A 16,771-nucleotide genomic window follows, 5' to 3' on the forward strand; every position below is an offset into this window, starting at 1 on the left:
GTCTTCCTACTGTCTGTCATGGTGCTTAGATATAGTAAGCGCTTATTAAATATTGTGGAGTAAATGAAAACCAACTTCAAAAATTCCATTTATTTGTTGCTTTAAGTTGGGTACATTTCTGCATTTCAGCAGTACCAGAAAAACATACCAAAATGTTATGTGAAACACTGGTTTTCTCCATGTGCTGGGATTTGGAAGTGATATTTTTTCTTTGTGCTTTTAGAATTTGGTAGATTAATAACATTACCAGCAACTGGTGTTATCAAGGAAAGATAACACTTGTGAGATGTTTGGACTTGACTTGTGAGATGGAAGAGCATGGTATTTCTAGACCAAAGAGTGACTTGAGAGCTGGAGCTTCCAGAAATTCAGGGTGGTGGTGGAGTGCAGAATTGTCCTTGTGCTCTCACCAAATACTGAGCAGGCCATGGTTTATATGATTTTGGAGTTCAACTTTGTCACTCTTTTATGGAGCTCTTGCCTCTTTGAAGCCACTATTGCCTTCAGCCTTCCAGTAAGGGGCCAGAGTGCCCAATCCATTGGATAGGAGTCAGAAAGTTTATGCTTTTGACCCAAGTTTAAGGTCCTACACTTTGCTCTCCTATAACCTAATCTTCTATACCATAGCTCAGAGCAGTGACTTATACCCCCTTCCCCCAGTGCAAATGCTTACTGATAGGAGCAATTGACAGGAGCCAGGATGCCTAATTATATTTAGTTTACAAGTAGTGTCATTTCTTTTTTTTTTTTTTTAATATTTTATTTATTTTATTTATTTGACAGAGATCACAAGTAGGCAGAGAGGCAGACAGAGAGAGAGAGAGAGGGAAGCAGGCTCTTGGCTGAGCAGAGAGCCCGATGCGGGACTCGATCCCAGGACCCTGAGATCATGACCTGAGCCGAAGGCAGCGGCTTAACCCACTGAGCCACCCAGGCGCCCAGTAGTGTCATTTCTTAATGGCTTGAGAAAGTTTCATTCTTTCTTCTTTCCTCTGCTGCATCTGATTCTCATAACTGGTTGTTTTCAGCAGTGATCTTCATGCTCTTACCTCTTCTTCACAATTAGTGGGACATGAAGGTGTGTTTTGTAGACTCTGAACTCTTCTGCTTCCAAACTGGGCTGTGGTATGGCTATAAAGGTTATGAGTCACTGAGGAACAAGTTCAAGTCAAGCATTTGCCGCTATGGCCTCACAGGTTATCTTGAAAAATGCATACTGAATCATCATGCTGTCGTCTGGGTCTGCACAGGTGAGAGCTGTGTCTTTTGTACAGGTGCTGCTGGGAAGATGGCAGAGTAAGAGGACCTTGGGCTCACCTCTTGCCACGTGGCTGCCTAGAGAACACCCACATCGGCATAAATAAGCCAGAAAGATACCAGAAAGCTGTCAGAATAGACTGTCTGCAGCCTGACGTAGACAAGAGGCCACAGTGAAGCAGATCCACCCCCTCTGATTGCTCTTGGCAAGATCCCATCAAAGCAGTATCCCACCTCAGATTGCCAAGGGCTCAAACTGACATTCTTCCCCTCAAATTCCAGTCCCTGTGTTCAAGTTTGTGCATGAAAGTGGGCATAATTATAATAGCAGAAAGAAGGAACACAGTGATACTAATTCTGTGGAATATATAATGGGTAAAAGGAGTGTGCTAGGCTGAGGATATCTCCAACAAGCATATCAAAGAACAATACATACAGCGTGATTCTCGTTAGTGAAAGAAAGAAACAAACCCGGGAAAAGTAAAACAAGATGAAATCAGAGGGAGACAAACCATTAGAGACTCTCAAGTATAGGAAACAAACTGAGGGTTGCTGGAAGGGAGTTGGGTGGGGAGATGGGTATCTGGGTGATGGACATTAAGGGTGGCACTTGATGGAATGAGCACTGGGGGTTCTATGCAACTGATGAATCACCAAACTCTACTTCTGAAACTAATAATACACTATATCGTAATTAATTGAATTTAAATTAAAGGTACCCCTCCAAAAAAACAATTAGTGGTAGCATGAACTGGATTCTCCCACACACATAGTTTATTATTTGGTAGTAATTTAGGCAATTTGGTGAGATAAGTTAATGAAATAAATTTAATCTCTGCTAGTCCTTTAGCCAGCAATGTGTCATCTTTCCCAGGCACATTCTTTTGCTTAGCTAACTTGCCTCTGTTTCTAAGAGACCCTCAAAGGGTGATGCTAATGGTGGGCTTCCAAGTTCCTGAAGATATCTTTTGCCAGAAGACACTTTGAGAGGCTCCAAGTGCTCTCCTGGAAGGGACTTCCTACCTGAATCCAGGAAATCATCTTTTCAGGCCTTTCAGAAAGTTCAGAGTCAAGCCCCCTGTTACTCTAGACAACTTAAAAATACATTCTGGAAAGTCTGTTTTTTTCTTTTAATATGGGAATAATTGAGTTTGCTTAACTTAATCGGCTCTTAGGAAGTTGTAGTGGTGTAGTGAGTTGAATGGTAACCTCTCAAAAGTTGTGCCAACACAGAACCTCAGAATGTGACCTTACTTGAAACAAAGGTCTTTGCAAATGTAATTAAAGTAGGGAATCTCAAAATGAGATCATCCTGGATTGCTAGTTGGGCCCTAAATCCATTGATAAATGTCCTTATAAAAGACAGAAAAGGAGAGGACATGGAAACATAGAGGAGAATGTCATATGAAGACAGAGACAGAGGTTGGAGTTTTGTTGCGACCAAGCCATGGAATGCCTAGAGCCACTAGAAATAGGAAGAGGTAAGGAAGGATTCTCTCCTAGTTCCTTCAGAGGAAGCTCAGTCCTGCTCATATCTTGATTTCAAACTTCTGGTCTCCAGCATCATTGAGTAAATAAATCTCTGTTGTTTTAAGACAGGCAGTTTGTGATAATTTGTTTTAGTAGCCCTAGAAAACTAATCCAAGCACATTCTTTGAGGTTCATGACCGTAAGTGCCCCTAGGGTGGCAGAATGACTTGGGAATGTGTATTACTAAGCGTCATTTTCTGAGAGGTCTGGATTTAGTTGGTTTGTTAGAATTACATCATATTCTTTTGGCACCTGATGAGGCATCAGCATATTTTAACTCACTCTGGAAAAGACCCCAAAACTAGGACACTAGGTGGCAATTTTTGGTAAAGGACTGATTATGAATGCAATAAGTTCTTTATGCATTTTTTAAGTAAACAAATAGTCCCTAATACCTTTTCCATTGGGAGTTCGCCTTCTTGAAGAACCTGAGGAACACCAAAGGTGTGAACAATAATTAACTTTTGATTGCAGTGTAGAGCCAAAAAGTCCTGTTTTGTTATCAGTTCTCTGAATCTCTAAGAGATTAAACATTTGATTAAACATATTTCAGCAACAGAAACTACTGAAATGGCTTTTGAACCATTTTAGTCACGTAGCTGTGTATTTACCATCTACGCAATGAAACAATATCCTGTACTCTGCTCATTTGTTTATGTGCTTGAAGGAACTGGGCTTCTACATCTATTCATTCCATCCTTTCTTGAACAACAAGGAAATGATTCAATTCAAGAAATATTTAGCCAGTGCCTATTATGTGCCCTGGACACTATTAGATCTGGTGAGTTACAATAAATGTGAAAGGCAAAGACCACAAGTGCTTCCAGGTTAATCTAGGAGGGAGAATGAAATAATCCTGGTTTCAAAGACACCTCAACTACCTAAGAGAGACAGCTGGAGAGACAAACAAGGTTCACTGCACTGCTGATTTTCTCCTTCTCTCTGATAGCTCCTTCTTGGTTTATTACCAGACCTCTACCTCCCCTGCCAAACATTAATTGGAGGAGTCCTACAAGATTTGAGTAGAGGTCTCTTTTCTTCTCTCTCTGTCTCTTCCTAGGTAAGAATGTCCATACCCACTAATGCTTCAATTGCTACCAAGACCCTCAGATATAGATCTTCTACCCAGAGACTTTCTCACAGCTCTGGACTGCCACATACATGCCCATACAGCATGCCCATACAGAACTCACTCACTAGCATTGACCTCTCCCTCAGATCTGACCATTTATCAGTGTTCCCCATGCCAGAGAATGACCAAGACAGAAACCAAAGAGTTAACTTTGATACTTCCCTCTTCCATATCTTTATCTTTAAACCATCATAGAATCCTCTCAGTTTTGCCTTCTGGATTTTTCTCAGTTCATCTGTTTCTCTTCATTTCCACTGTCACCTCTCTAATACATGTACAACCTAGTCACAAGAGTGACTTCCCATCATTTTTGCCATATTTTGTTGGTTAGAAGCAAGTGTCAGGGGGCGCCTGGGTGGCTCAGCGGGTTAAGCCGCTGCCTTTGGCTCGGGTCGTGATCTCAGGGTCCTGGGATCGAGCCCCGCATCGGGCTCTCTGCTCAGCGGAGAAACTGCTTCCTCCTCTCTCTCTGCCTGCCTCTCTGCCTGCTTGTGATCTCTCTCTGTCAAATAAATAAATAAAAAATCTTAAAAAAAAAAAAGTAATGTGATATGTGGGTATAAAAAAGAAGCAAGTGTCAGGTCCTGTTCACACTAAAGGGGAAGAGATTATAAAGGCACAACAACCAGGGAGCCAAGGTCATGGGGCCAACTGAGAATTCTCCCTATCACAGATCTCAGCTCCAACTCACTTCCTCAGGAAAACCTCCTCCAACCCCAGAATTGGGTCTTATCCCATTCTTACAAGTTCTCATAGTACCATATACCTCTTCTTCATAGCATTTATCACAGTTGTAATTTTAACTTAGTTAAATGACTGTTTGATTACTCTCTGTCTTCCACATTTGTTGGTCTCATGAGCTTTTGTTTTGTTCATAGTAGCACCAGGACTGGGACATTGTAGAAGCTCAAAACTGTTGAATAAGTGGACAGAAGAGACATGGAATCTGTCTAGACTTTGTTGTCTTGATTCCTCATGTAGAAATCAGAGAAAATCTCATTTCTAGGCTGTTTGCTTAATGGGTTGCTTTTCATTCTGGCTGAAAGAATGATGTCTGTAATGGAGCAGTGGAAGTTTTTTGAAAAGGGGAGTGGAGGGCATCTGGGTGGATTAGTCGGTTAAGCATCTAACTCTTGATTTCGACTCAGGTCATGATCTCATGGTTATGAGATTGAGCCCCATGTCAGGCTCCATGCTGAGCATGGATGCTGCTTGTCCCTCTCTCTCCCCTAACTTGCGTTCTCTTATTCTCTGTCTCTCAAATAAATAAATAAATAAATAAAATTTTAAAGAAAAGAAAGAAAAGGGAAGAGGGGGAGGGAGGGAAGGAAACTAAGTTTTTATCTACCATAATGAAAACAGGCAAATCATGGTTTTTCAGAGTTGTAACCACAAATAAGCATCCCAAATTGACAGTAATGTTAGAGGCAGTCAGGGAAAGAGTGGTAACCTGGAATCACCAATAAAAGTTATTGAAACTAATTTATTTTTATCTTATTTTCTGGAATTTCAGATTAGCTTGTGTTCAGGGGATCTTTGCTAAACCATTGACAGATATAGGTTGATAGGAGAATTATGGCCAGATTCATGTTTGAGCCATTTTAGAAAACAGACATTTGCTTGGTTACCTGTGAGGTACCTGAATGAGCTTTCCCTTTTCTGAGAATAGTGTTCCGACTTGTGGCCCAGTATCATAGGATCTTCCTCACTGCTTCGTGAAGGTGGTTAGCACTACCACCTCTGTCATTATCTCTGGCAATTTGGAGCAGTTATTCTGTGCCAGCCCTGTGCCAGATACTTGAGGTGTGTTATCTTGTTTACTTCTTTTAATCCCTGTAAGTATGTAATGCCTACCATATAATAGTCATTTTCAAATTGTGACTAGTATCAGAATCTGCTGGAGGATGGTTAAAGCACAGATTGCTGGACTCTGCCTGTAGTTTCTGATTCAGTAAATTTGGTGTGGGGCCTGAGAATTTGCATTTTTAACAAGTTCTTTGATGTAGGTGTGATGAGGGTGATCTGGGGACCACACTTTAAGTTCTTAAGTTCAAAGAACAGTAGTTCTTTGAGGTAAGTACCACTCCCCATTTTCCTGATAAAGGAACTGAGGCTTAGAGAAGTAAATAAGGTTACATAGTCAGTTAAGTTATGCAGCAGGATTCAGATCCAACTTGAGTGACCTAAAATCACCAGGCAATGCTGCCAGAACCAAACATTCTTCTAAACTCATAACCAAAGGCCCAGCAATGTTGGAATAAATCAATCTTCAGGTAAATTCAAACTTCTTTTTTTCAGAATTTAAAGATTTTATTTATTTATTTGACAGAGATCACAAGTAGGCAGAGAGACAGGCAGAGAGAGAGGAGGAAGCAGGCTCCCCACTGAGCAGAGAGCCCAATGTGGGGCTTGATCCCAGGACCCTGGGATCATGACCTGAGCCGAATGTAGAGGCTTTAACCCACTGAGCCACCCAGGTGCCCCAAATTCGAACATTCTTGATCACATTGGTTTGGCTAAAGTAACTACTTAATAAGTCTTAAACAGTTATGTCATTAAGCTTCAGTATGTTTAAAATCTGAAATTATTTAAGAGTTCATTAAAATGGTAGTTTGAAAATCTTAATCAAAAAACAGAGAAATCCAAAAATAATTTGAATAGGTTGACTCTGGAAGAAAATCTCTCATTCACTTCTCATGGAAGATGAAAGTAGTTGGCTAGGATCAGATACAAGCCTAAGCAAGTTCTTTTCTTGATGAGTATGAGAAAGGTCTAGCATGCAGAGACAAAAGCATACCCTCATTATGTTCATTCTCTATGCAAATCTATACCCGGAAGCCTAAAGTTTTGAAGCGGTGGATACTGTAAGTCAGAGGTAATATTCAGGTCTTGCTTAAATATGACCTGGACTGTGCTGTCAGTATTCACTTACTAGAAGTGGGTCCTCCTTTCCATTCCCATCTCCCATCTTTTTCCTCTGGACCTTGCCCCAGGTGCTAACTTTGTCCCAAAGGCTTCAGGCTGGTTTTCTAGCCCGAGGCTTTCCTCCCTAATGATAACCAACAGAGTAACGACTTTATCTTTCTTTAAACGATGTTTTTTTTTTTTTAAAGATTTTATTTATTTGACAGAGAGAGATCACAAGTGGGCAGAGAGGCAAGCAGAGAGAGAGAGAGAGGAGGAAGCAGGCTCCCTGCAGAGCAGAGAGCCCAATGTGGGACTCGATCCCAGGACTCTGAGATCATGACCTGAGCCGAAGGCAGAGGCTTAACCACTGAGCCACCCAGGTGCCCCTAAACGATGTTTTACAGGATGTTTTTCCCAACCTGCAAGCTTACAGAGTCATTATGTTCAAGATTCATCAAGACATATCCCTTTTTGTTTCTGTCCTTCATCTTACCAAACTTGCTTTTCATTGTTTCATAATGAAATTTTTGCACCAATAAGCAAATCCCCTCTTCCTAAGCCTTTATACATTTTATTCCTGCTTCCTTTCCCCCATACCAGTTACTATAATTCATTATCCTCAAACACCACTCACAATCCCCTTCCTTTAGGCATTCTTTCATGACTGACTTCATCTAACTCTGGTATTGTTCATTGGTCTTAATGGGCCAAATTGGTACAAAATTAGTTTTTTAAGTTTTTAAGTACTTTTTTAAGTTTTTAAGTACTTTTCAGCCATTCAATTAGTGTTTTCTATCTTTCTAAACAGATGGTAGGCCCTTTGAGAGCAGGGATTGTCTTTATTTCTTTTGTTAACTGCCCACTGAACCTTATTCATTCGTTCATTCATTCATTCATCATTCCTTATATTTTCATCAAGTACTTCATATATTCCAGACAGTGGGCTCATCCTCTTGCTTTCAGGAGAGGCCTGGTTGCTTTCATAAACCTGCACTGCCCAGGAGCTCTCTGATCTAGAGCTTTGAATTTGGATGTGGTGGGTAGTTGTGAATACCTTCCATTTACTTTTTAGGAAAGTCTAAAATATAGGTCAGGAAAAGAGATAGGAGGAGGCTTGCTGGAAAGTCAGAGTGTTTTTGTGGTGGGGGACTTGGTTGGATAGGGTGAGGTAAGGGGAGTCTTTTGAGGAAGTTGAGTTGAGATCTGCATAACATTTCCTTACACACATCCTTTTGGCAAATACTAAATGAAAGGAAAAGTTAACTGTCAAACAGCTTTGACTAAGGCAGGGACAGATACATTTTATTTTCAAGAGGCATAGGCTAATAATGAAAATCCAAAGAGAGTGGCTTTATGAATTCATCCACCTTGGGAGTTTGATGACTTCAAGTAGTATCTTTGTTCCTGAGTCTCTCTCATCTTTTGGAAAAGTAGATATTAGAATCGGCACATTGGGATGTGTGGTTGGCTCAGTTGGTAGAGCATATGTCGGTGTTGGAATTGGTACATTGGGGTGCCTGGTTGGCTTAGTTGGTAGAGCATGTGACTCTTGGTCTCAGGGTCATGAGTTCAGTTCCCACTTTGGGTATAGAGCTTACTTAGGGAAAAAAAAAAAAAAGAATTGGCACATTAACGAACCTAGGCAATTGATAAAAGTAAGTTCCTTAAATGATTATAACATTATATATACAGGCATTGATACTGTCTGTACCTGTCTATATATGTAATGTTGTCTATCTGGAACAGTTACAAAGGCAAACAATTCACAGCTCAAGAATTGGTTATGTGGGGTGCCTGGCTGGCTCAGTTGGTGGAACATACAACTCTTGATCTTGGAGCTGTAAGTTCGAGCCCCACTTTGGGCGTCAAGATTACTTAAAAATAAAATCTTAAATAAAATTTAGAAGAAAGAAACTTGTGTACATTGAACTAATGTATGTGTTAAAGCTAAGATAAAGAAAATGGGGGTATAAGAAAATTCTGTATTTTTGCTCATTCTGAGCAATTTTGTTTGGCAACCATAAAGGCAAACCATCCCAGTAGTAAAGTGCCAATCACTGCGACGCAATTTCAGCTCCTTTGTATCCTGTCTTCTTCTGTGGCTAGAACCATCAGGTTACCCCATCCCCCTGAGAAAGGGGCCAGAGTTTCTAGGTTTGGATGGGTTTGTCCTGCATGGAGGGACAAACACAGAGATGACTAAGAGCTGTCTTAGGAGTTAGAGCCTAGTGGTCAGCAGCCCTCTGGGCTGAACATTAGCTCCTGGAAGATAACTTTTTTTTTTTTTTAAAGATTTTATTTATTTATTTGACAGAGAGAGATCACAAGCAGGCAGAGAGGCAGGCAGAGAGACAGGAGGAAGCAGGCTCCCTGCTGAGCAGAGAGCCCGATGCGGGACTCGATCCCAGGACTCCGAGATCATGACCTGAGCCGAAGGCAGCGGCTTAACCCACTGAGCCACCCAGGTGCCCGGAAGATAACTTTTTAAAGAGAAAACTAGGAAATCTCTCCCAATGTTTTCTCAGTGTTCATCTTTTTCTTTACTTTCCTTTTTCTTTGCTGTTAACTTCACCCTCTTCACCTTTGTTTCTCTGACCCAAAACTATGCCAAAGCACACACTCATGGCTCCTTCCCTCATTCCATTTCAGCTAGAGGAGCGTTCTCAACATTAACGCTTCCCTTTCCTAGAGCCCTTTATTTAACCCAACTGAAAGGCAGTTCTCTTTGAGTTATCCTGTCCTCCCAAACTGATGGAAGAAGGCAAAAAGCCTCATGCTGACAGAAGCAATAGGCCACCCCAGGGAGGAATAGGCTAAAGAATGTGACAGCCTCACTTTCCCTTTGTGCCCCCCAAGCAATGGGGAAGGCAACTATGTGAGGTTTCCCCAGCAACCTAGTCCACAAAGACCCAGGGCCAACTGTTTTTATCATATATAAGATTTATAGGCATGGTGCAGGGTAAGGACAACATATTTTACTTGGTAATCTTGCAAAGAAAATGATATTAACCACTAAGCCAACCTTGTTCTCTATTTGATGTAAATATTTTAGGTACATTATTATTAAGAGGAGAGGAATTTATTAAAATTTCATCAAGTTTGGGGCACCTGGGTGGCTCAGTAGGTTAAGCAGCTGCCTTTGTCTCCAGTCATGATCCCAGAATCCTGGGATTGAGCCCCACATCAGGCTCCCTGCTCACTGGAGAGCCTGCCTCTCCCTCTCCCTCTGCCTGCCACTCTGCCCACTTGTGCTCTCTATCTCTCTGTCAAATAAATAAATAAATCTTTGAAATTTCATCAAATTTTTCAAAGTCTTCATGTTGAAAACTAATTTGTGGGGATTGGGGCAGGGATTAACTAGGAAGGAACATGAAGGAACTTTCTGCAGTAAGGGTAATGTTTTATATTTGATAGGGGTTTGTGTTACACAGGGGTCTGCATTTGTCAAAACTCAGTACATGTACATTTAAGATTTGTACAATTCATCATGTATAAATTTTACTTCAAAAGCAAAAAACCATAAATATAGAACGCCAGTTAATGATATGCATGCTGAAGTATTTAGAAAGATGTGTACTGCAGTTTACTTTGAAAAGCTTCGGGGCGCCTGGGTGGCTTAGTGGGTTAAAGCATCTGCCTTGGGCTCAGGTCATGATCCCAGGGTCCTGGGATCTAGCCCCACATGGGGCTCTCTGCTCAGCAGGGAGCCTACTTCCCACCCCCACCCCCGCCTGCCTCTCTGCCAACTTGTGATCTCTATATGTCAAATAAATAAATAAAATCTTAAAAAAAAAAAAAAAAGAAAGAAAAGCTTCAGAAAGATGTACCGAGGAATGGGTAAATGGGTAATAGTAAGTGATAAGGCAAGTATAGAAATACGTTAATGCTAAAAATCTAGGTGGTGGGTAAATGGGTGCTCATTGTAAAAGTTTTATAAATTGGATTTATGTTTGAAAATTTTAGTAATGTTGAAAAAAGTCATTGTTGAGAGAATTAAATATCATCCATTAGCCAACTGCTGTCATTTTGGAACACCCCAGTTATTCTGGCTAATAAAGCTAACATTATTATCCAGCTCATTAATGCTTTGTTTAAACAACATTTTAAATGTTGTATTTAAGAAATACCACCTGGCCCTGTGTCATCTCTGGATTAAAAAAATTCTTTATGGAAATGATGCCTTTCTTCCATTGTATACACATTGATTGAGAACGCTAGTTTTGAGGGGGAAAGAAGCAACATTTAATAGTCCACAATTCTGACCTATATTTTTCTATAATCACTGCTACATTAATCCTACATAATTTTATCTGCTTAAGATATTTCTGTGATTTTCTTCTATAGAATATGAAAAATTTCCAAGGATGTGACAATATAGGATTCTGTATTTTTTATTCATCTTGTCATGTTTGTACTTTATCTTGTTTAGAAGAGGAAAGAGAATCCTATCTAGATCAGATGTCAAATAATAAGGATTTTAGATGTAAAACATATTACACTTCATAGTCTTTCAGTGACACCTCAATTCAGTCTCAGTGCACAGTTCATGTGGAGATTATACGTGGAGTAATATGTAAAATTTTGGTGTCAGATGTCAGTTCAGTGTCTTGGAAGATGTCAAATTGGGTTCTTGGAGGATGAATAGAAGTTCACTAAACATGAGAAGGAGGGAAGGAGAGTGGCTAGTTTCATTTATGTATCTTCCATAGTACCTAGCAGAGTAAACACTAGATGAATGTTTAGTCCAAGTTGCAAAAGTTTAAAGGTCAAGTTCCTAAACATATTGGAAGTGAACCAACGTGATTAAAAATAAACTGTCATTTTACTTAGTGATCAAATTTCAGTGTAAGGAATTCTGAGACAATGAGAAACTTGGGGGTTTTCCCAAGATGTGTGACCCTCCTTGGAGAAATGAGATCCTCTACCATGAAACCAAATATTGTGGTTTGCTTGATTGCCTTAAAATAAATATTCCAAACTTAATCCATCCAAATAAATCAAAATGGTATCCTGGGAGACCTAGGTGTTAACAATTCTCGACAAAGTTTTAGAACCCCTTTCTTGGGGTGGTATTCAAAGCCTACACCACTTTCTCTTGAATATCTTCAGAGAAAATAGATTTGATTTCTGAAGTAAGAAATTCATGTGGAGGCCAGCCGAATTGAGTGGGACTGGTTTTGGAAAGGGGTGCAGCTGTAAATCGATCCTGATTTTCTTGATATAAATTTGTTCTTCAAATTACCACAGAAGAATTTAAAAAATATTCTTAGGGTCATCAGAATACATGGATAACTTCCTGCAGTGATTACTTTGAAAGGGAAGCTTAGAAGAAAAAAAAAAAAAGCTACAGTCCCACCTAGAAGCCTGGGAAGCATAAGTACAGCTCCACACTGGGCAGCGTGGGCTCGGAGGGAACAGGGGCAACTACACCCCCAGCAGGCGTGGGCTTCTGAGGCAGTTTGCAGGCGCTTCCACACCTTGCTCAGGGCCTGACTCTACAAAAGCAGTTCTGGAAATGTGGCTGCTTAACATTTTGCTTTGTGGCAAAGCACGGAGAGGAGGCGGGCTGAGCCCTGTGGTAACTTCAGAAATGCCCCCAAAATTTAGCAAGAAAGAGAAAGCAGTCCTTCACCCTGGGGCCCTGGTATTCACCCAAATCCAGCTGGTACGGAAGAGCAGGCAGACAATGGTCCTCTGGGGTGAAAGAGAGAGGTAGAAAATGGAGGTAGCCTGAATCCTATGTGCTCCACTGAGCTCTGAAGTAGCGGCGAGAGTGTATTGCGAAGGGAGGCTTGAGAGCATGGCGAGGTGTAGGATGAGGTGTAGGAGGAGTCAGGACCAGCACCTTGAAAATAAAGAGGGTGTGAGGGATGGTGTGGGTGAGAGAGGGGGAATTAGTGGGTTGTAAGTCGAGTAACAAAAGGATAGGAGGAAATCAGGGGCCTTGAGACTTCAGGAATTCTCCCCTGCTGTTTCTTCGCTCTTTTGTTATGAAATAACGTTTTTCAGAGTCTAGTTGCCCTATGCTTGGGCATTCTGACTTTTGGTTTATCCAGATTTATTCTTCTCCTTTAGTAACTGTTTCCTATCTAATTCCTGACACATAGCAATTTACTTAGTGCTTCATGTTTAAGTGACATCACCTTCTGTTTTCCAGACAAATATTATGATGTCCTCGATACCTCGAAACACCACGACCACCTCTTGTTCACCACCACAGCCCCTCTTGTAACCAAAAATTTGCAAAAGGTATTCTCATGCTTAATTTTTTTTCTTTGCAGTTTCAGCATTTAAACTCAGTTATTTGAAAACACGACAGTTTTAGTGGATGAACTCCCAAATAATTGGCCCTAGTTCTGTCACCATTTCCTAAGGAATTCTCCTCCTCCTTGTTCTTTCCATCTTTCTTTAAGGATATTGTTCCTTGAGCTGGAGCTGACAGACATTAAGTACTCGATAAATACATCACGAATGAATAAATGAACGAATTGTCACTTGATAACACAAATCTTTATGAGGTGGTTTAACCACCATACCTTCTAGAAGCATGGAGACAGCTGACTTTGTGAAGCCCCTTTAATTGATATGCCTTGAACATTTAAAGATATGTCGTCAGAGAACTTTGAGTGAAAAAAGTGAAAAACTGGTAGTCCACTGTCAGCATCATGTGAGGTGAGTTGAATAAGAAGGATGGTGTGTGTAAATAAATGTATGCATGCGTGTATCCCACCATATAAACACACATAAATCTAACCATCCTTCACATGGTATTTGACAGAAGTTCTTTTATAATCAGTACTCAGCACACAGCTCTAAAGCATCCACATTTCATGAAGAATTTTATGCCTTTTTATTCATAAGTGTAATCTCAACTCATGGACAAGATGAAGTCATGGATTGGTTAGAGCTAGAAGTAGGGTGATCTATAGGAGGGTCTCAAGTTATGGATAAGGAGACTCGGACCCAAAAAAGTTCCATGGGCTCCCAAACCCACACGGAAGGCTGATGGCAAGGAGAAACCAGACTTCGGGGTTTCCTGCCTCCTCTCTGGCCGTGTCTGAGCAACTTTTTCCTTATGGAGGATTGTCACAGTACTGAGAGTAGTCTGTCTTGGGAAAAGCTCGGAGGAGCAAAAGCATAATAGACTATTTTCTTTTCACACAAGAGGGCTTAGTGACTTAATGGGATGGGAAAAATAAATAGAAAGATGTAAAAAACCAATCTTCAGAAATATTCTTTCTTTTAAACTGCCACGAGCAGAGCAGTATATGTGAAGACTACACATACCTAAAGAGTTAGGTGATGTTTTGTTTTGTTTTTTAGGTTAACTAACTTGGTATGCATTGGGGTTAACTGCGGGTTCCCTTTTAATAATAAATACTCTTGGGAAATGTCCCACCTTAAGTCTGTTTCAGTCACTGGCTCACACAAGGAACAAGGACACGAATTTAATAAACATATTGGAATTTGGAATATAACTTAGAAAAATAAGTTTTAAAAAGTATATTCAACAAGAGGGAAAAAAAGCAATTGACTTCACAAATTATTTCAAAGAATGACCTTTTCTTAAAAACCTGTTCCTATTTTTAAATGAAATTACTTTTTTGCAAGTTTTCCTATAGGCAAACAGTATTGTTTTCATTTCTATTGCTGTAATAAAATATTATAGCTGACCAGTTGGTGGAGCAATTACATTTCCATAGCTCTTAATGGCTATTTTGCTTAGGTACTAGTAACTTAATTAGAATCAAGAAACAGACTATTAATATTCTAAGGACTAACCAAACTGATCACAAACTTTCGGGAGAAATGACAGACAAAATCACTTTAACAACATCCGGCCCATTGAAGAAAACCTGTAATTAAATTAAAGTGGTAATTCCACTCATGACAGCTGGAGAGTCCCCTCTTAACTCACCTCTAAGAAGTAGGCCCCCTCTCTGCAAAGTCACAGTTATAGGTAGATATGAGGAAGGAATGCAAAAAGGTCAGCCTTAGTGCTTCAACCACCAGAAATGTGAGGTTAATGCAATTATAATTTTTAATGGCAAACCAGATACCCTTTTATAAGACCATCCAGTACAGGTTATCATGTAATTATTAGCCTCTTTGGTTTAAGCAGCTGTCCTAGAGAGACTGCCTCTGGGAAAGCAATTTGCTCAAACCAGATTTCTTTCAAGAGAATGGTTAGCTGAATGTTTACCAATTCAGCATTTAAGTCTCCCCAAATCATTGTAACTACTTAGAGTACTTGAAAACTTTATTCATTTGTGGTATATTCAAATGGAAAATATAAGTATAGTTATGATTATGTGAAAGATATACATTTTTGGAATAGACAAAAGACTATAAAGAAATATAAAATGCAAACATTGATTTTACATGCATAGGGAGAAGTGATATTTTTCCTCATATTTTCTTTGATTTTCAAAATTTTCTAAAATAAATGTTTATGAGCTTACCTTAAGAGAAAACTGTCTTAAGTTGTTGTTCAAAAGGTAGGAAATTAGTGCCAGTGAATTTGAAGGAATGATGATGTGTATAGATGTAAATGAACAAATAGTATGATCTTAAAGCTATCTAAATGCATCCTTATCATAGACACCAGGCAATATAGAGTCTGGGTACCTCCTCTTAGCAGAAATCAAGGATAAACTTGCCCGTGTCGACCAAATTATGTTGCCTGGCAAGCTGAAGAGAGAAGACAACTGACTGGCACAGGTTAGGGTTGGATCGGATGTTTTATTTTCTAAAATCCAAGTTTCTTGCAGACATGTGTCAAATCCAAATCCAAATACAAATATTTATTAAATACCTACAATATGCCAAGCACTATTCTAGATAGTAAAGTTAAAGCAGTAAACAAAATAGATATCCTTGCTCTCTTGGAGCTCACATTTTAGACTGGGGGAGACTAAGAATATAATATACATATAAACAAAACTGTAGTATTTTTTAAAAGAATTTATTTATTAGAGAGAGAGAGAAAGCACGTATGTGCAGGAGCACGGAGTGAGGCAGAGGGGGAGGGAGAGCAGACTCCTCGCTGAGCAAGACCCTCCCTCGATGTGGGTCTTGATCCCAGGGCCCTGGGATCTTGACCTGAGCTGAAGGCAGAAGCTCAACCGACTGAGCCACTCAGGTGCTCCAAAAGGGTAGTGTTTTAGATGGTGATAAGAACAACAAAGAAAAATAAGGGAGATAAAGAGTATCTGCAGTGGGAAGAGGGAGCTCACTTTTTTTAAATGATGGCCAGGGAAATATCACCAATAAGGTGGTATTCAGCTAAGACCAGAAATAGCCAGCCGGTTGGTATCTGGGGCAAAAGTTCTAGGTAGAGGAACCAGCAAGTTCAAGCATGCTGGCAGGTGTGGCTGGAGCAGAGTGTGAAGAGGGAGTATTTGAAAAAGGAGGTTAGTGGTGTAATGAGGTACTAGACCACTTAGACCTTGTAGACCATTCAAAGAATTTGAGCTTTTACTGAGAAGGCTGAAAAAGCCATTGAGGAGTTTGGAACAGAGGACTGACTTGATAGGATTTTTAAAGGATCACTCTGGCCGTTTTAATAAAAATAGACTTTGGAGGGAGAAAGCAGTGGTAGGGGCTAGGAGATCAGTTAGAAGGCTATTTAAAGTCAAGAAAAAAAATACCAGTGGCTTGGACCACGGAAATAGCAACTGGAAGTAGTGCAAAATGACAGGATTCTGAAAAATCTTGACGATAGAGCCAACAAGATTGCTAACAGGTTAAATATGATACAAGAGAAATAAAGATGTCAAGGACAACTTCAGATTTTTGGTCTGAGTAGCAGAAAGAATAAAATTGACATTCACTGCAGTGGGGAAGACTGAGAACAAATATAGCTATGGGTGAGGATTTGGTTTTGAATGTATATGTTAAATGTGAGTTACTTGCAAGATATCTAGATGGACATATCAAACAGGC

At 40.1% G+C, this 16,771-nt stretch overlaps 2 long non-coding RNA genes across 2 annotated transcripts in view; both read left to right on the forward strand.

Moving 5' to 3' along the window:
- Nucleotides 1-16,771, forward strand: part of LOC125104205 (uncharacterized) — a 160,626-nt gene that overhangs the window by 96,630 nt on the left and 47,225 nt on the right. The gene's annotated exons all lie outside the window — the stretch shown is intronic.
- LOC125104203 (uncharacterized) overlaps nucleotides 1-16,771 on the forward strand; it is a 34,424-nt gene that overhangs the window by 4,475 nt on the left and 13,178 nt on the right. Inside the window, exon 2 of the long non-coding RNA XR_007128613.1 lies at nucleotides 12,984-13,075. This is a non-coding gene — a long non-coding RNA (uncharacterized LOC125104203). The remainder of the gene's footprint in view (nucleotides 1-12,983; nucleotides 13,076-16,771) is intronic.

Source organism: Lutra lutra, chromosome 7, assembly GCF_902655055.1.
Source record: "Lutra lutra chromosome 7, mLutLut1.2, whole genome shotgun sequence".
In the NCBI taxonomy this organism is placed as follows: domain Eukaryota; kingdom Metazoa; phylum Chordata; class Mammalia; order Carnivora; family Mustelidae; genus Lutra; species Lutra lutra.